General features: G+C 41.0%; 2 long non-coding RNA genes across 2 annotated transcripts in view; one reads left to right on the top strand and one right to left on the bottom strand.

Annotated features, from left to right (window-relative positions):
* Nucleotides 1-21,396, top strand: part of LOC125717088 (uncharacterized) — a 63,026-nt gene that overhangs the window by 37,749 nt on the left and 3,881 nt on the right. The gene's annotated exons all lie outside the window — the stretch shown is intronic.
* On the bottom strand, nt 9,978-11,123 carry LOC125717087 (uncharacterized). The gene is made up of 3 exons (XR_007384472.1): nt 11,023-11,123; nt 10,432-10,689; nt 9,978-10,104 (listed from the first exon to the last, which is right to left on the bottom strand). It is a non-coding gene; the product is annotated as an uncharacterized LOC125717087 (long non-coding RNA).

The raw sequence follows: 21,396 nt of genomic DNA, 5'->3' as shown, positions 1-21,396 counted from the left end.
TAAATATTTAAAATATATAGGTTTCATCGGTCTCTAATACCGTACCCTGTCTCCTTTTTTATAACCAATAAAATCATCAAATTGTAATACGCGCACAATAGCTTATTTCGTCTAATAACAGCTGCTGCACTTACAATATACTCAGAGAGTATAACCCTAACCTGAAATGACTTTGCACTTACTTGCAAATGGCAAACTTGTAGTAATATCTTACTCGGTGTCAGCTGTCATCCTGGAACAGATAAGCTGTCAGTCATTGACTTCATATTAGCAGCTGGCTGTCTTAGAAACAAGTTGTTTCAATAATTGCTTGTTTAATTATTGTATAATCACTCTAAAACTCTTGCACACAATTTATTTAATTATGGATGAAATTTGGCAGTCTGTGGAAAAATACAGCGGCGTAATAGGTCTTGATGTCTTGTAATGATTTTCATAATTGAAACTGCAAATTCAAGGAGGCAATATGAAATTCTTCCAGAGCAAATTTTCTTACATAGCACTGCAATATCGCAATTTAGGTTGAAAACCTGCCCCTAGGTGGTATTAGTCGATTCTTCCGGGTGGATCTTGCTCCTTCTGCTTAAGACACACTCACCTAAACGGCTTTGATGATGCCACCTTGCACATAGAATGAGACATTTTGCGCATTAAAAAAAAAATGGTACGTCTTAGTGCAGTTTCAGTCATAGAAGGAAGAACAGCAACAGATGAGTTTAAGCATTAGAGAGATGCTTAATTGCAAAGTGGTGGAGAGACTTTGCTTTTATATATATTTTTATTTATTCAAAATGTATGATTTTGTGTGTGTTATATGTGCATGTGCGTGCGGCTCTCTCCAAGGCATAACACGTCAGTATTATAGGACAGCTACTAAAATCTTGAGTTATATATTTTATTATTTATTGCACATGTTTATTGGCATGGAGGGACTGGTTTTCCTGATGCAGAAGTTCTCCATTAGGTAAGGGGTGTGTGTGGCCCTCTTCCCACACGACAGCCTCCCTGCGGCGTTTGACAGTTTGCCACACCGCTGTCCCTCCTTTTTTGTTTGGAAAGGGCCATGTCTTCTTACCGTCTGTCAGATCCCCCCCCAGCTGTCACAATCTCCATGAAATAGGTTTGGGGTGGCATGGTGCTCACCGCAGCCAATTCACCTAACGACCCACGCACTTAATCCAGAATTAAAATGGCCTGCAACTTGTAACAATCCAACGTGTGTAAATTGTTCATCTCACAAGTGCCGCCGTTGCCTTTCACGTTTCCGGCCAGTAGTCAGTGTCCTTTTCCTAAATACTGTGCCAGTCAAAAGTTTGGACACGGCAAGGCACCTGCAAAGGAGAGCGACAGTGTTGTGATGACCTGGTCACAGCAGAGATGGTTTTGGGGGAGTTTGACGAGAAAGAGAAGGAAAAGCAGCCAATGAGAGCTCAGCATGTATGTGGGGTCTGCTTCAGGACGGCTATAAAAGCATCGCAGGAGGTCACCTCATGGAACTGGGGTAGGGAAGACAGTAGAGTCAGTCAGTCCCTGCAACAATGGGGGGATTTGAACCAGCAACCTTCCCACAGAGCCGCCCCCCCCCCCCCCAGCACATATATTGTTTTCTTTAATACTGTCTTGGTCAGTGCAGAATTCCACACATATTATTTTATAGATTTCATATCTTTATAATTACTGTAGAATGTAGCAAATAGTACAAATAACCCTTTCTATGGGTACGTTTGTCCAAACCTTCAACTGGTACAGTATTCACTTTGGGCTTCAAAGTCCCTCTTTTTCAGAGTAGATGTTCAGTGCCATCCATCCACCCATGTATCTTCTGAATGGCTAAAGATGTAATACTACTGCTGAATTGTGACAGGAAATGACAGGAAATTTCTGATCCATATATCAACCATAAAATGAATATCCAACAATATAATTACTCCTATTGAGTCTTCTTATATTGCATATTTTTATTTTCTGTTCCTTATTCAGCTGCCCTGATTAAGTAATTCATATTAAACTATTAATGGAGGGATATGGACAGAAAGGCTAAAAGGTCTGAGCATCCCGGAATAATATTTAAGAATCACCCGGAATATAATGTTCTATGTGACCTCCTATTAAATTAACCTTTGGCCTTTGTTTACATATTGTTTTATGTGTTTGTGCATGAAATAATGCTACAAGTGTGTGTGTGTGGTGGGAGAGGAATATATATTAAATTCTGTGCACCAAACGTCCCACCAATGTGGTGACTGCAAACAAACTAAAAATGCCAAAAATCTTCTATTTTGTTTGGTTACTTATGGTTAAGCTTAGGGCTGGGTAGGGTTGGGGTCGTCATGTGCCCACAGAAACCAATGGACAGTCCCCACAAAGATATGAATACGTGTGTGTGTCTGTCTGTCTGCGTGTCTGATTCCATAAAGAACCATGTGAACAACAAAAAAGCAGGAGAAAGTCAAAAATTGAACATAAATTGAACAGGAGATAAATAAAATTCAGCAGCAGAGAATAGATTATACGGCCAGTTATAGACTTCTGTTGTGTTCCACACTGAGTTTGACTTATATTACTGCCCTGCATTTTTCAATGCTTTAAAAGCATCCAACCCATACCGTTTCATCTGCAAGGAAAAAAAAAACATATAGTATATTTTGCATTGTATTCATATTGGGCTTTTCCCCTAGGGTTCACCCCAGCCTTGTGCTCGGCGCTGCGAGGCTACCCCCTAGTATGATTTTAATTTGAAAGTGGAAATGTAGCTCAGATTTATTATAAGTTGAAATCTTGATTTCCATTTTTAGCATGCTGTCGACCCTCCTGCATGGCGACTCCTGCAGTTCGGATATATCGCGCGGGCCTCGTAAGAAATGACATGGGGATTTTTTGGGAGCTTTCGGGAGTTTTGCGAAAGCCGCAGGTGAGCCACCAAGGCCAGCCGAGGACGCGCGAGAAGTTCAGTAAATGCATAAAATAAACGTACAGTTTATCGAATGTGTTTATGGCAGCCTGTCGCGTGGTATCTCACCGTGTACACTTTGTATTTTGCGTTTCTTCTGCGTTTTCGCTGCACTGGCATGCTTGCTTTGCTCACCAAGGCGACCCAGGTGGGCAAAATATTTTATGGGGTTTCTCTGAATTACAGGGGGGGGGGTGGGGCTGCACCCCCTAACCCCCAACCCCCGATGTGGAAGGGTTGACTGTATAGTCTTTGTTTCTGCAAACAGTAATAAAGTGGATAAAATTCCATTTGACGGTACGAAGTATTTTATTTTTTTAATATCCTGCAATACAAGATATTGAAAAATTGGTGTGATTTGATTTGAATTTAATTTGAAGGATTCACTGGGTGTGGATGACCGTAGTACATTTCTGTTATGCGGATCACTGTAAGAGCACTTTGGGAAATAAGGCTTACTGGGCAGAGAAGCAGTAAAAATGTTTATGACTTTGAAAGTAAAAATACAATGTTTATGGTTATGCTTGGCTTGTATCCATTATCTTTAAAAATCATTGCCATTGGATTCTTCACCATCATCACTGTTTCCGGGCAATATGAATGAGAATCGTAATGCAAGGTTTAAAAAGCCGATTGTATTAGATGGATCCTTTTGGCAGGGAAGTGGGAGGAAGGAATTCCTTGGTGCCACTGTACAATAAGGCTACCCTTGTTTACGAATGGTTTATAAGCAGGTTATTAATTAGGTTGTAACACTTTCTAAATCATTACTAGACAAGTACGTTTTCTTCTTATTAATAAGTTACTACCATTTATAAGTGGCAAAGGGTGGCCTTTTTTTGTAAAGTGGTACCAATTCCTTAAATAAAAACTTATGGTTGAATTAAAAAAAAAAAAAAACAGAATACTAAGCAATGTCCTTTTAAAGCAAATAAGAAAGCAAGCAAGCAAATAAATAAATAAAGCTAAAATTGCTTATCACCTCGGCCATATTGTACTCACATTTTCCAGAGCCAACTTTTCATTATCGTTTGTCCTCAAAACTATCCACATGTACAGGTGGCTGGCTGATTGATTGGCTTTATCAATACCTTTCTTCCCCTTTATTAGACAAAAAGCCCATATTTATGTGAAGGCATTACGGTGGTGCTGTGAATATTTAAGAGGAACGTGAAAGATTGATCTGTGCATTCATCCCTCCATCTTCCATGAGCACTTACACAGCAGGGGGGCTGTGGTGAGTTTGGCTCTGTCCCTTGGAACCATGAGGCAGGGGACAGCCTGACTGTGCCGGTGTCGTAACAAATTTGGGGGGGGGGGGGCAGGCTCCTAGGAGAGACAGGGCTTATTTGTTTTAACTACTTTATTGAAATAAAAGATGGCGTCCTTGGTGGGTGGCATTTGGGAGGGTACAATGGCGCATTCGGGGGGGTATGGCCCACAAATGCCCCGCCATGACGCCGGCCCTGCACCCTGAGTAGGACAATAATTCATCGCAGGGCACATACTGACACAGTCACACACTACGGGGAAATAAATATTACCGATTTTACTTTTTTGGTCTGCAGGAGGAATCAGGAGTTTCATTGAGGAAATTCATGTAAATACTGTCTGTCTAATTCTCTGACTCCTGTTTCGCGCTTCGAATGTAGCTTTTCTTTTGGTTTAAGACTTAAGACGTGCTGGTTGTCTTTCAGCCAGCATCTTTAGCTATGTTAAATACAGGAGGTGCCAAATTCGCTGCCTCACAAATATTAGCCTGGCCATGTTTCGCTGGTTGGATCAGTTACCATCTGCAGCATAACAGCACCGACATGTGCGGCAAACAACAGCTAATCCGATACCACTTGCTCAGGGACACAATCTTATTGATTTTCCATCAAAACAGCCCCGTAAGCTGATGTGCCTGCTGGGCATCGATGACGTCGCCGGACGCCGGTGGAGGGAGGGGTCGCGAACACAGTCTGCGTGACAAGTTAACAAATTCATACCTCGCTCTGCATGTTGATTTAACCTGATTAGCTGTTATAATTAAAATCGCCAGCATTCACAGCGGTGCCTGTTTATCTCACAGAGAATCTCTAACCAGAATTAATTTTGTAGTCAAAGCTGAGTGAGAAATGTTTTGCTGGGACATCTAGATTACCATTCGCAGCACAGCCGTGATCTGAAATCACTATAATGATAATCAATACCGGGTCAGTATGCTGAGTATTAATAAGTAAATACAGTGCATAACCCATGTTGTTTTGGGGCAATATTTATTGTATGACTTATTAGAACTCTGTTTTTATCCATTTATCCTTCTAAAACTCTTAAAATGAGTCTCGGGCACCTCTCATTTTTCAAAAACATAAAAAAAAAAATTAGAGCAAAACCTGTAGAACGAATCCCTATAGAAAAATATTGTCTTTGTTACACCCGGGTAAGGAAAGAGGCGAGGACAAGCGTAGAAGGGAACAAAATGGGCTTTATTTTGGAAAACTAAACAGAAGTAGGATAAACTCAAAGGACCATGAGGGGTCAAAATGGGCAGATGTGGACTGAGCAGGGCTGAAGCACGGGACGGACCCTGGTGGCATGTGTAGGGGGCAACACCAATTATTGAACTGGGGAAGCGTATGACTGGGAAGCACTTTATAACACCACTGATGAGGGAGCAAACGAGAGGTAGCTGGAGTGATTCACACGAGGGTGGAAATGAGAGGTAGGACAAAACAAGCGACAGGTAAGGGAGAGAACGAGAGGGGCACGTAGGCAAGGCATGACAGTCTTGTATATGGTTTCCATTTTTTCTGACTTCTAAGGCATTTGAATATGAATATTTTGTATATGGTTTGAGTCACATCAGCCTGACTGGAATTAACTCTCACACCTACCCCAAAGGCACATGTCGGGTGACTTCTCATAGTGACATAACTCTTACACGCTCCTACAATAATTATAGTACACAAACTATTCAAAGTCGGTTCAGGTGCTTCCATAAGACGCCGAATGCTCAGACTAATTATAGTCTATCGTAGATGCTTCAGTTTATTTGAGGAATCTTGAAGCAGCCCTGTTGTTCATATTTACTATCTGGCTTTTTTCTACCATGTAATGTTACTTCCTGAAGAGGGGTACAGCTGTCACACTCCCTTTCTTCCTATGGGGCGATTGCCCTGCATGTTCCTTTGCTTGGTCATTTGAACCTAGATTCGCAGTGACTGGGCTGACAGCCTGGTTACGCTGGACTGTACCCTAACCGACAGCGCATGACACAACCATGAAAGTAGACGCAGCAGGAGTTGAAGTCGCGACGGTAGCATAGCCCACGCATGATGCCAGGCATGTCGAAAACGGTTATTGCTTCCTGTTTGTTTGTTTGGGAGGAAATGCATCCGCATAATGTGAAATGCATGCATGCGAATAATTACGATTTTAAATGGTCTAATTCCTTGTGGAGTCATGTACTTTTGAACCACCTGCTATTGATGTCGGCTAAGTAAATGAATGTGAAACGTGTGTATATATGTCCTCCTGAACTCCACAGAGGGGGAAAAAAACCACACCCCCACATATGTGATGTCATCTTAAAGCCCTAATTATCCTGTTCAAAGAACAACAATTTTCTGGTAATCATTGCACAAAAACTATAGATATTTATAGAAATGGGTGGTATTTCACATGGACCTGGAGAGATTTGCTGGTAGTACAATCTGCTAGCCACTGAAAGGAATGATTTTTTTTTTTGAGGCAATCAGTGTATGTATCCATTTTGGATTGCTGTAATATTACTGAGCAGTCTTTCATTAAATATGCTTTCTATCCAAACACAAAACTATGAAGTGGGTGAGCAGCAATGTCTATGCCCCACTGAAACCTGCACAGCACCCTCTCCGCCAGTGTCCAGTGTGCAGTTCCTCCCCTAGCACCAACCCAGCCTTCCTGATCAGCTAATCGAGCCTGTTGCATCTGTCTCACTCACAGTGCTGGACTGGCACACGACAGGGTAGAAGGCTAGGCCTAGGAGTCCCAGAAATCTCCACCTCTTTTCCCCGAATGAACAGGGGAGCTACCTGGGACCATGATCTTCTCCGGTCCACAGCCAATTTCTTAGTCATAAAAATGTTGAGCTGGGGTGATCGAAGAGAAGAGGACTGACCCCTTTGACAGGGGGCACGAATGTATTGCTGGATCCCAGGAGGATATACATATCTGATTGTGACAAGGATACAAATAATATTTAAATAAAATGACTATATTTGCTATTTGGCTAAAGATTTTAATGACCTTAAGTCCAGAACTTTAGCTCAATCACTGTTCAGTATTTATGCAGAAATGACACAAATATCAAGTTTTTTTTCTTTTCAAATGATCGAATGATTGCATCACCCCAAATGAGCGTAAACTAACACTAGTAACCACCATTCCATGTTCATGTAGATTTTTAAAGAATATGCAGCAACTGATTACACTCAGATATTTTAATATCCTTTAAGGGGCATTTTGGGAAGCAGGTTGTAGAGAAAGCCGCAGATTCCGTTAGATATGAAACGTGAATGCAGGCCTGATGACAGTACCATGGTGCTGACCTCCCGGGGCAGTCGCTCGGATCGGGGACAAAGAAGCGGTGATTTCGGCCGAGACACAATGACGTTTGCCTGCTTCTCCCGTCTCGTGTCTCGTGGCCTGTTACCGCAGGATGTGTCTTTTAATCTGCTTTAGCATAAAGGCTGGTCATGCGGGCCTTTTTAAAAGCTACACCATGAGCGGACAGCTCTCATGCTTAGTCACCACACTCATCTTACAGCCTCTCTGTCACTCGCCTTCAGCATTACGCTTCTTTTTATTTGCTTGAAGACCGATGGACAAATGTCCAGGCAGATCCAAAAGAAACAGATTAAAAAAACAGGCAAATGCATAGCCCCTCCCTCCTCCTTGCTCAGTCTCCTTCCCCAAGAACTGGAAATTCATTAACTCGCTGTCAATGTGTCACTTTTATTTGTTATTACCATTTTGCACCATTACTTCCACGCATTCTGTATGCCATTTGCCTGTTTACATTTATGTTATGTTGTTTTTTATGCCGGCAGACCTAGAGCTGCAAAACAGTTTTTCATTGTTTTTATAACAATGACAGTAAAGATCTATTCTATTTTGTTCTAAATGTTAGAAATCTGTCCCTGCATGCTACGTGATTCTTTGGAACACTATAAGCTAATATTATGATGTTACCCATTAATCCATCCATCCATCTAGGCATCTACCCATCCATCAATCCATCCATTTATGCTGGATGCTGGTTGGTGCTGGCCTTTGACCAACCCGGTCGTCGCTTTGGACAAAAAAGCATCTGCTAAGTAAACATTAAAAAAATTACCTATCAAAAAATGTTAACTGAACACGATTATAGCTGCATTTATGCAATGACTTTAATTTCACTCGATCAAATATTCATTATTTTAACATCGTTGACATTAACAGACCTATAATTATATTTTAGGTTAATGGTTAGCGAGTGTCTGTATTTTGAGTACTCATTACTGTGAACCTTTCACAGATTATGACATTGGTCGGCAAGCTGGTGTATTTTGTGGCATTTCTGGGACAGAATTTAGCAAAGCTTCCGCGTACATTAATAAAAAAATACTTTAAAAAATGATATTGAATGTGGATATCTAAAAGGATCTCTGTCAGATCTTTTTGTGAGCTGAGAGCATCCTGCTGGCTTGGTACACACCTAAAATGCATAACAACTCATAAAACAGAATTTTAAAAAGAGGTGACCTCTGCTGAAGACCTGAACTTGGACCTGGATTGATGTCTTCCGCAGAACGAGGCACGAAGCCAAGCCCATCCTCAATGCAGTGTCCAGATTCAGATGCAAGGAAATTTTTTGTCAGAGAACAAAGACGGCACCTCCCTGGCCAGGCCCGACGCCCGAGGTACGATGGAAGGGAATTCAGAGTTTAAAAAAGAATCCTCTGCCTTTTTTTTTCTTTTTTAATTTCCGAGGGACTTGAAGCACTATAATATTTACTATGAACAAAAAAAAAACATATGGCTAATTACATTTAACGAAGAAATGAACGACTCAGCATTTTCTATGAAACCAAGATTAATAAATTATGGATTCATGAAAGTATTTGTTTTCCTCCTTAGTATCAATTACAGCTTCAGCAGTTCTGATCGTTTATCTCTCTATCCCTGAACGCATCCGGTGGGTTGTGACAAAGATGCAAAATAAATTATTATTTAAATAACTGATCACTGATCAGTTTCCACCATTGCTCCCTATCCAATGAGGTTGTTCTTCCCATCCAATGAGGTTGTTCTACCATTGCTCCCTATCCAATGAGGTTGTTCTACCATTGCTCCCATTGCTCCCTATCCAATGAGGTTGTTCTACCGTTGCCTCCTATCCAATGAGGTTGTTCTACTGTTGCCTCCTATCCAATGAGAATATTGCTCCCATTTACATTTACATTCTCTCCATACTAATTCTGCTGCAGTATGTGTTACTTGGGGGCAGGGAGGGGGAGGCACAGGGGCATATTGGTTATCTCCTTTGCTTCACACCCCTGGGGGCAGGGTCTGAGTCTGTGCAAAGTTTTCATGTTCTCCCCTTGTCATTGTGGGGTTTCCTCCCCCAGTCCAAAAAGCCTGCCCCCATAGTACAAGTATGTACAGTGTAATGAAAACCTCTTATTTTGGCTTTGTGGGGGCATTATTTCAATCCCTACAAGGGAAATTCTTTATATATATATATATATATATATATATATATATATATATATATATATATATATATATATATATATATATATATATATATATATAAAAAATCTGTGAATCTGAAAAAGTCAGAAGTCTTTTACCATAGAAATAAATGGACAGTCCCCACAAAGACATCAATACAAAACAGTATGTATGTATGTGTGTGGGGTGGGGGGGGGGGGGGGGCACGTGTGTGAAATACATCAATTACAATGACCTCAGCTAAAAAAAACTAAATTAAATGGCCATTTCTAGATTACAACGGGTCATCTATCTTAGTTTTTAATAAATCGCTGGTTTAATTTCTTACAGAATTTCATTGATCTCCAGCCTTGTGTTGGGAGGTGAGTTGATTAAAACACAGTATTGTGGCTCCTAATTATCATCCATTTCACCTGGGGAAAAAAAAAAGAAATCAGTAAAACATGTCAGTACTTATAACCAGAAATGTCTTTTCTTTAAATATTTGTTCTGAATTATATATGAAGGGTGGACAGTGTGCTGACTCGATAGGTATGACCCATCCCTTCCCACCTCGGGGACCTCCTTTCATTTCCTGCTGTCGGATGTGTGTGAGGCTCACATGTTCTCATGTAAACGTAAGCATGTTATCGAATGTGCGCCCTGTGATGGACTGACACCCTGGCTGCCCTGTGTTTAGTGGGCTAAGCCCCAGGATTACCGTGACCCGGTACTGAATATTGCAGACGTTCCATATCCACCTGCAAGGCCGAAGTTCTGCACTTGGTCTCTGAGCCGTCATGCCAGTCCCTGTTCCTCAGATCTACGTGGCTCAGGTGCCGCTGGCCCGTCCTCTCGAACCCATAGCCGGCATAGCACAGGCCACTCAGGCTCGCCTGCCTTCCCCACAGCGTGTGCTTCCCTCGTAATGACAGCCGTGTTGCTCGGTGCTGGGTTGCCGTGGTGACCATTCATAGGCTTTCCTGCTCTTTGGAGTCCCTCTGGGTGATCTGCATGCACTGAGATTTTTAGCAGATTTTTAAAAATAAATACAATGTCTTGTGTAAGTATCCCCCCCCCCCCCCCTCGATAACATGCATTTGACTGGGGTTTTTACCACTCGATTTACAAAACATACTTAAAATGTTTTGCACCTCCAGAGTGTTAATTGTGACACAAAAGTTAATGTAACAAAAAAGCAGACATTTGTTGCTTGCTTAAATTCAACACCCCGCCCTCCCCACCAAGTCAATACTTGGTAGAACAACCATGAGCTGCAATTACAGTCGCAAGTCTTCTTGACAAAATTCCTCAATGCTGGACGGAGCCCATTACTGAACAATCATTCTTACCCCGGATTTTGAATATCTGCACCTTCACAGGACCATTCTAAGACGTTCAGGTTCTTGGTTTTGCACACGCTAGTGAACACTTAGCTGTGTGTTCAGGTCCATCGTGCTGCTGGAAGGTGACCCTCCACCCTAGTCTTAGACTGAAACTGGTTTTCCTCTAGAATCGCCCTGTGTTTGTTTCCGTCCTTCTTGCACTCCATCCTGTGCAGCGTGAAAAGCGTCCACACGACATTCTGCTGCAGCCAGCCTGCGTCACCGTCTGAAAGCGGATCTGGTGGTGATCAAGCGTGTTGACTCTCTGCCACATGGCGTGTTTATTGACAAGGCCAAACATTTGGGTTTTGATCTCATCAAACCAGAGAACCTTTCTTCCACATGTTTGCTGCATCTCACATGTGCCTTGTGGCCAACTCCAAATGAGATTTTATGTGGGCCTTTTATTTTTTTTTGCAATGGCTTTTGTTTTGAGTAAATCGCAGGTTTGTGAAGCGTCGACGTCATAACTTCCTCTGTTTTAGCTATGGATCTCACCACCTCTTCCAGAGAGTTACCATTGACCTTTTGGTCGTACCTCTGCCTCATACCCTCCTTATCCAGCCTTTATCTGCGCGGCTGCAATCGTACCAAATTTTCTTCATTAGTAACAATGGACATGTTCAATGCTCCTGGCGATGTTCAGAGTATGGGATTCCTTGACTGGTGTATCCCAGGAACTGCTCACCGGTCTTCATCATGCTGTTCGTTTATGCATGTTCTCTAACAAACCCTTCCAGATATGTGTGTATTTACTCCGGTTTCACGTGACATTTTATTTACACACAGGTTGATCCCATTAAAAAAATTGTGACTTCCGAAGGCAGTTGGTGTCACCAGAGATTATTTAGTGATCCCATGGAGCAGGAGATTATGTATTAATGCTTTTGTGGTATTTTTTAGATTTTTTTTTCCCCCGTGAGGATATTATGGACTACTGCGATGGGCTGGCCCCCCATCCTGGGTTGTTCCCTGCCTCGTGCCCGTAGCTTCCGGGATAGGCTCCGGACCCCCCACGACGGATAAGCAGTTTGGAAAATGGATGGATGGATGGATGGATGGATATTGTGGACTATTTTTAATAGCTCTGTGACATAAAATCCTGAGTAATTCTCTCTTAATTCCTGTTTGCAAGACGACAAAATATCGAAAAGTCCAGTACTCATGCAAGACACTGTGCATTATTCCAAGAACATCAAATATACAAATTTTAAAAATAGATTATCAATTTGCTTTTTTTTCCATGAGCTGCTACAAATAATTGAAATTCATGACAGTTATTGAATTATCATCCAGAACCATTTGTCAAAAGTAGTATAATGTCACATACAGATAACTTATAAACAGCTACAAAAAAGAGTTTTAAATTGATTGCTTAGAGCTATTATCGCCCAAGGCAGCTGGGTATATGGTCTGTCAAGCAGAATACAAACTAAAATATTGAGCAAAATATTTTGGACTGGTAAATCCAACTTTATTTACACTGTAAATGCAATTTATGGGAACACAGAACTTTGCCCATTGTAACACTATGCTGGGAAGGTGATGAGGATAATAAATGTTTTGATAGGCCTGATTGATACTGAAAGTGAAGGAGATGGATCCAATCAATAATGGGAAATAAATCTACTCCATCAAGTCTGAATTACAAAATTTTGATGCTTTTTTCATGAAAATAACTCGCCCACATTCCTCTGACAAAAATTTCAATGCATTCCAATAAAGAAAAAAAAACTCTTTTCTTTATGCATAATTCGTCAGCTTTCCTACCAAAAGGCTGAATGAATTCGCCAATTAAAACACAAAAACTATTATGTTATTCAACGAGACTTGAGAATTTGCAGAACGATGATTACCGTCGTAGAAGGTCGTAGAACTATTTGGAAAAAATAGATCCAAAGTTTTTTCATGACTATTGTATCTATAAAATAATTTCACCCAGATCACCTGCTTCAGATGGTGTATGTGATAGTTTTTGCATTTATACAGAAGTTTGCTCACGAGTCAAGGGACCATCTGGAAATTGTGGTTTTACAAGATTGTGTAAAACCCAAACTGCAGGAAGACATTAAGAGGTCAGATTCTGAGACTGGATACTGCTTTACCGCCACAGAGCTCGGGGACAGTTCTGTAAATCCCAAAGGTTACATCAGCCGTGGAGGAACCCAGTTTTGGTACAGTCTCATCATGTGTGCCGGATCGCGGATGCTCTTCTGAGATGGCCATCCACGGCTGAAACTCAAAATTACATAAGGTGCTTTCACACCGAAGTTCCGGAACCTGGTCCCAGTTTACAAGTTCCTGGCCTGTCTCGACCAGGAACTTTTGTAGTTCCTGGCCACTTCTGTGTATCACTTTTTACACCACACGACATGAACTGGGACCTTAGTACTAAATATGCATGGGAGATGCAAAAGAGTTTGTAGATCAGACTTCACAAATAATTTCGTACGAAAATACGCGGCCAGGCCAAAGTAACAGGGGATATATGTCATTTTGTTAGTTCTTTGTTAGTTATCGTGAGGATGTGTGAGTATATATATGCATATGCCAATCTAGAAATTAATAGGTCAAACAACTTGACTGATCCTCAGCAACGTGATTATTTCTCACACAACATGCCAAATAAAGATAGACCATATTAAGACAGCTGTGCGACCTCCTAAATGTGCCGGCTTGTATAACACATACGTTCCAAGGATAATCTCAAACGCTTCAGTGCAAACCCTGAACTTAAAACACAACGAAATCCCGATCCAGGGGTGATTTGTTAGACCAAGGAGAAGTCTGGTTATCGAGGTTATGTAGTCCTTGACAAACGACTGCAATAAAACAAAAATCAAATCATACAACCACTGTATTAAATTTAGGTTGCAAGTCCCTCTGAGAATATTATTGCAAAAAAATATATTTATTTGGGTATAACACGCCCGTACCAATGGCGACTAGCACAGTTTACATTACACTTTATCCATTTATGTGCCTTAAGATGTAATACTGAAAGGTGTGAACGGTATTACATCGCCTTGTGACCTTCTGGTGCTGTAGCTGACTTGTATGGTCTGTTGAGTACTTTTAAATACTTTAGGTCTGATTTATATTTTTACAACGGAAAAGACACGTTTAAAGTAACATCTTTAATTATTCACAAGTCATGATCAGAGTGGAATCCGTTTTATATAATTATTATAAATTACAGTTTCAGGTACCATTAAGTATCAATGATTACCATAAATATTCATCCTTAAGCCAGTGTTGTTGATTATATGCCTCTTAAATTATGTTTGCGATATAAAAATATAAAATAACGGCAACATGTCCCATACTGTAATTAATTTTTGGGAAATTATGTCCATGTGTCATTATTTATATGTTAATCGCAGCGTTTAAATTGCAAGTAATGTGTTTCATTCACGGCACGTCAGTGTTGAACAAGCAGATATGACTTGAGGTCTTTGCCTGTCTTCATAGAAACACGATTCACTGCAGTTTAATGACGGGCAGAATGGAATTACCACGCCGTATCCGCAAACTCCTGGGCTGGAGTAAAGTCACCTGCGAAATCTCACCGCACATAGCGCACTAGTTATACACGGAAAATCCATTTGCAAAAGGGATTACGGTTGTTTGTTCTTAACATCACTCTGCACCTGTGTGCCGTGCTACTGTGAGCACCCGTAAGAACGCCAGTGTGTATTTCAATTAAACTAAATATACTGAATCTAACTGATACACATTTAATCAATATTCTTATGCAAACGCGGAACAGAAACTCGTTAATGTCTTTTTCATTAACAATATCCTTCATGCGGATGCATCAAGAAAGCTTATGACCTGCAGGATGGAGCTGCGATCCTGCCGTGATGCTCCTGATATGCATGTAGGAGATAAGAATGGCAACAGATCAGCTGTGCATTATGTCACGGACTCGAGGTGCGAAACATTTTAAGGCAGCTGTTTGGGTGATTTTTCGCGCATGGTGCACTGCGAAGAAGATGCTGTTTGGTTTCATTGACGCGAGTGAGGAAATGACATTTTGTACTGTCTTGAATTCGTTCGCGATGCATCAGAACGACCAGAGCCTACTGTTACCGTGAGGACATGTGTAAGGTTGCATAAAAATCTCCCTATTAGCTATGTGATATCTAAAAGTGCATTGCTTTTTTATTTAAAATGTGTATCTATGCAAACATAAACAGTTTAATTATTCCAGTGCTTATATTTAATGTCAGTGATTGGGAGTTACAATTAATTACACATGATAATAATCTTAAACTTACCAAAAATGGCTTCATCAATCTAACTATTGTTTAATTGAATGAATGGAAGCAAAATCAGAAGTTTTTCAGCGTCTGTTACCGTGTGGTTAAGAACGCGCGTGGCTGAATCCTTTTTACAGGTCATGGCGATCATGGGTGGTAGCGATTTAGTAAGACTTGGAATGAAGTCTATCCAACATATTGATGCTGAATAGTATTTCAGCGACTAAGGGAGAACGGAACGTGAAGTTAGAGCTTTTCTCTCGTTCGTTCTGTTAAAAGATGCAAAAGGTACTATAAAATACTCCAGCAGTTCTCCAGAAAAACAGCTTTAAGTGACTCGGGTGGAGAATCAATAGAGCCCTCTAGTGGTTATGAAAATGTCCGACCTTATTTTTCTGTGTGACTGAAACCAGCCCATTTACCGTCATTGCAGATTTAGCTGAACGTTTAGCATATGCAGAATGCATATGGAAGCAAAATTCAAAACATACAGAAAGCTAATATGTATTGTCGATTCATTATTTTAGAGAAAACCATTGAAGTGCGCATTGTTATTCGTCAAATATTATATAAACAAATATTTAATATTTTTAAATTCACCGTTACATGTATTATACCGAAAATTGGTGAACAGGACAAACGTCGTGCTGAGGTTCATAACTTGCAGAACGGTGGTTACTAATTTCAGACCACATTCCTTTCACATATAAAACAATCCTCTTTTGGCTGCGAAATGTCAAACATACTGCAAGGCACTAAAAGACATCTAACTGATCCGTGCGCATATTGTATTCCAAGAAACAGAACACGACACTGTTCAGGGGGAGAATCATGAAAAGCTGATGGAGATATTACGTTTCGTACATTTCTGACAATAGGGTGACAAGTGAAAGGCACTAAGCTGACGTGTGAGAGATTTGGCAAATTGCACGGTGTCTCAGGCTGAGTCGCCCTGATAGACGGATCTCCCTGCGGCTTAATTGCCTTTCTAAGGCACTGGCTGGTGGGCAGTCTGTCATCCTGTTTTATTCTTCATAGTTATCACGGTTATTGGGATGAATGGCTTCAGTGGCGCCGCTTTGAGGTGCTTGGCAGGTCCTGAGCTGACTTTGCTGGAGACGGAAAGCGCCGGGTGTATGAGGCCCTGCTTATGCTCCTAACAACTCAGCTGTGGCAGAACCACGTAACCGTTGTGACAAAAAAAGACTTAAAAAAAATACAGGCGGGTTAGACGCTGATAAGGCGGGGGCGATCTTATGCATCTATCAAATGCCCGAGTCATACACGAACAGGGTATTGCTTTCTGCACTGCTACTCCACGGCATTCATTGCCATATTTTTTTTCACAATACTCAAGTGATTCGACTTAATTTAAGAATGAAATGCTATTCGGTTCTAATGACTGTATTGCCATTTGATTAAACACGTCCCTGAAAATAACAGTACAGAGTTAAGTACAGAACAAAGGAAATAAAAATGTTTTGATACAGAATACACAGTTCATGCAGTATCCCCCGTCCCTTAAGGAGCCTACTTCGTCAGTAAATTGTGGAGCTAACGTTGAAATGCGGATTTTTTTTTTTTTTTGTGGTTTGATGTAATAAATGCGCTACAAAGCGTCCAGCATACCTGGATTATGGATTTAGTTTAATTAAAGGATTGTGCATTTCGCGTAGGCGGAGATATTTACGACCGAGTTATATATACGATTGTAATTGTGAAATTACCGCTGGGGCACTTAATGACACTTTATCAATTCTCACCGATACTATTGGTTGTGTGGGACAGATAGGTAGATAGATATGCAGGCAGGATTAGATTAGATTATGATTTCTAGTATTTGCACTCTGGCTTCATAACTATGCTTTCTTAAACTTAAATCCAGAAAGTTTACATAAACATTAAAAATTCCAAATGAAAGTATGTGGATTACCACATTCTTTTAGGCTTTGAGGCGTCGCCAGCCTGACGCTCCCCCGTTTGGGGACAGGAGGGGTTTGCAGTGGACCTGATTGGCAGTATGGTCACCTACTGCAGCTCTGGGAGGTCGAGGGAGCGTTATAAGATGAACTACAGACACCTCACGCTGGATGTATGGATGGACTCTGTGATGAAATTGTGACTCGAGGGCAGCCTTCAAGACAGCATGAATTAACAGTGTATGTATATATAACTGAATATGTGAGAAGGAATTACTTTATTAGCCAGTTTATTTTAACAAGTTTCTGTAATCTCAGTTTATCCTGAGCCATGATAGATGGTGTCATGTAAGATATTATGAAGAAATAAATAGTTTAAAAATAGCTTAACCAAGTGAGAGCATGTTGGTCCTGATTTCTTCTCATCTATAGTGGGTTCAGCAGATACCTGTCGCCAAGACCCTGTGATGATTTATGACTCTGGAAGCAGTTCATCTTTGTGGAGCTTAAAAAGCATCTACTCTCAAAATGACAATTTAATCAGATACATTTCCTCATAATTTCCAGTGTTTAAAGATGCACAGAAGAGGCTGGATTCTTTTGGCCCACTGCAATAACTGCCATCTCCCTGCACCACCCCAACTTGATCACCCTGCCACCAGATTCGATCAGACTTCACCAAAGGAATGAAAACCCAATATACTAAGTGTTTTCTATATACAAGAGATGTTGCCAATGGATCTTGCCCCTTCAAAAGCCATTATATTGGGCAGTCCATTGGTATCTGGAGAATTAAATTCACTGTTTCGACGTGACAAGGTTGCCAGGGCAACAGGCACACCAAAGACTGGTTTTTCTCCTACTCTTTCATGTGGCTCAACATCTCCCCCCACCCCCACTGTCTCTGCCCCCCCCCCCCCCCCCCAGCACTGCCTCTACCTGCATGCCTTCAAATGCTCCTGATTTGGATAACCAGCTTTTCTCATCTTCTGAAACATCCATATTTTCCAAATCTATAGATACATGTCCAGTATTTCAGTTTTTTTTTCTTACTTTTTACTACCCTTACTTATGAGCACATACAACTGCTGTGAATCCAGTGGCTAGCACAAAAAAACTGCATAAATGATTATTTTTCAGTTTCCTTGATAGATGTTATCTCTTCTATTGAAGATGTTCGGACCATCCCAGACAGCAACCTATTCCTCTCACATAGGTCTGAAATGGTTGTTTTCTTCAATGCAATAAAATCCGTAATCTCTGCATGGTCTCCTACCCAGTGTCAGATCTTCGGGGTGATTGGGGGGTGGCCATGCCCTTCTCTATTAAATATATAGCCACCCCTGTTGACAACCCACATCAAAAAAATAAAAATGAAATATGGATTACAGGCACTCCTCATTTAACGACCGAGATATGTTCCTGTGACTATAGGTCGTCAAGTGAATTTGTCAATAAGCGAGGAGCCGTCTCTCACTGATATTTCAAGCATAAGAATTGAGATCAGATGAAATATACCTCACTTAGGTTTGCATACTGTAAATAGAGGTAATCGTTATTTATTCTGAATAAAGGAAAGGTTTAACGAAAACTAACGAACATAAACAGACACTCAGCAAAAATGATGTACTAAAAAATTGCGGGAACGACACAGATTTAGAACGGGTGATGCGAAGTGAGATGTTCGATGCTGAGATGCCGCGCTGCCGTTTCCACGACCGAAGCTCTCGTACAGCATACAATACCGACTGGTCGGAGAGCGGGTCGCAGGTCCGGACGGTCGTTAAACGGTTAAGTCCTTAAGTGAAGAGTGCCTGAATTTCATTTAATTTTCTAAGCAGAACCGTAGAAGAGAGACCGAGACACGCCCACCGCCTTAAATATAACTGCCCTCTGACGGTCACGCCAATCCCGTAGGTGCCACAGCTTCTACCTGAATAACATTTGAACATTGACGCTAGTTTTGACATCAGCCATGCGGTTTGCCTCCACGGTCACGTGACCCTCGTCATTCGCAGTCACCATGCAGGCTCTGGAGGACACGCCAAAGATCAGCAGATCATTTGAGTCTCTTAAGCGTCGTGTTGCACAGCACGAACAGCTAAGGCGGCGTCTCAGAGCTTCGACTGAATGTCGGTCTAAATAACGTGTTGGATGTAGCAGCCTGACGTTGGCTTATTAATCACGATTCCATGCCTGGAACTGAACTCACGGCGTGCGGTTTAGCACATCATAAGAAGCACTGCAAGCAGAACATAAGCTGTCAGTCAGCTCAAAGCAGGAAGTTTGATCCCCACTGACTAAATTGTGCCAATTCAGCCACTTCAGGGGGCGTTTTAAGGGGAGTAAATTGAGCAAAGCTGGGGGAAGTAGGATATGACAGGATACAGCAACCCAAAAGTTTCACACATTAATTATGTACCTCCTCAGCAAATCAGATAGCATGAGGTTTATGAAACGTGTTAATTAAAACTGCGCCCTTGTATATATTATATGACCCCACAATGTGATAAAAAACCTGTTATTTCTAATAAATTATATATATTTTTTGGTCCCCACAAAGGGAACCACAGTTTGTAAAAATCTGCAGCTGCAATCAAACACTATAAAATGTCAAATGTGTTGCATTTTGTCTGGTTACTTATGGTTAATGTTAGGGTTAGGGTTGTCATTGCTGGGATTAGGGTTTTTCCCGTAGAAATTAATGGGGAGTCCACATAAAGATATGAATAAAAACGTGTGTGTGTGTGTGTGTGTGTGTGTGTGTGTGTGTGTGAGAGAGAGAGAGAGAGAGAGAGAGAGAGAGAGAGGATGACAGTTTAAACAATAACTGACTTCCTGTGAAGTACAGTGTGTGCTACTTGAGTCATTGTGGGATTCTGTCGGTGTGTCTAACTGTGTTAGTGGGGCAATGAACCATGGCAGTAATTCTCCAGCGCTCCTAATTAATAATCCGGATAGCATGTTCGCCAGGATCTCTAGCCATCAAGCATGTGTAGTCATGCAATTATCTCAGTTATCAATGCATTGAACTCTTTGTGTTATATAAGATACATTTTCTATAATGTACAGATAATAAAGGTAAATATAGGACATGCAAATACTTCAGTTAAACGCACCGTGTTAAATATCAAATTTCCAGTATAAACAACTTCTCTATACAGACCTCCCACCAAAAGAATATTTGTCAAATTATAATTACAATTTACAGAGTGTTGGAATAAATGGGTCAATTAAACTGCATGTACAGTAGTTTTGTGCAAAATCAACGCCGCCTGCTGAAAATGTAAGCGAACATTACTTAGTGGACAAGATCTGTAAAGTCTGAAATGCCTTTAACAAACGAGTAGATGGATAAGTACAAGTTAGCCTTAGTCTAACATAATGTCACTTCATGTTTGTTTGCTAACGCTCTTATATGTCCAGATCTACATCCTGTCTTATTTAATATATGCTATTATACAGAGATAATGGATTAGAATGTAACAGTTGGAATATTATTATAAGGAATATTAGCGTAGCTTGGAGGATGAATTTGTTCGGCCGAACAACTGAGTTGTTTAAAACATCATTCTCATGAGTACTGAAAGTTTGCTTAAATTCTGGAATATCTGAGATGGAAGATGGGAGAATGAATCGGAGATGATTTTAGTACAGACACATTAAGATTGTGTTTAATTGCGAATTCAAATGCTGCCGAACTGGAAAATTGCCGCATTGGCCCGCAGGTTCTCGCAATCTGTTGCCTTTTAGGCACATGCTCAGTTTAGGTTTTTATTTTTATATTTTTGCAGAGTGAGAAACATATTTCCACCCACTTCCCAACATTATGCTGGAAGTACAACTAAATGGGTAATGTACTGTGAATGACATTCCATCAAGAGGACAGCAGATTGCGGTGCAGCCCCTGCACTGGGTCCCGGTCTGCTCCTCTGGCTGAGCTTGTGCGTCGTTCCTTTCCGTACTCCAGTTTTCTCTCACAGTCCGAAACATGCAGTGCGGCTGATTTCGTGACTCTGAATTGTCCTTTGTGGACGAAGAGGTAAATATCGGTGATTGGCGCCCCCTGTTGGATCTACTCTGCCATGCATCGCGTGCTTCTCAGACGTACCAAAATACAATGCAGCACAACATAATGAACAAATATCAGTAACGATTTC

Source organism: Brienomyrus brachyistius, chromosome 21, assembly GCF_023856365.1.
Source record: "Brienomyrus brachyistius isolate T26 chromosome 21, BBRACH_0.4, whole genome shotgun sequence".
NCBI lineage: Eukaryota > Metazoa > Chordata > Actinopteri > Osteoglossiformes > Mormyridae > Brienomyrus > Brienomyrus brachyistius.
Note: the sequence above shows the minus strand (reverse complement) of the source record. Positions and strands in the feature narration are given on the sequence as shown.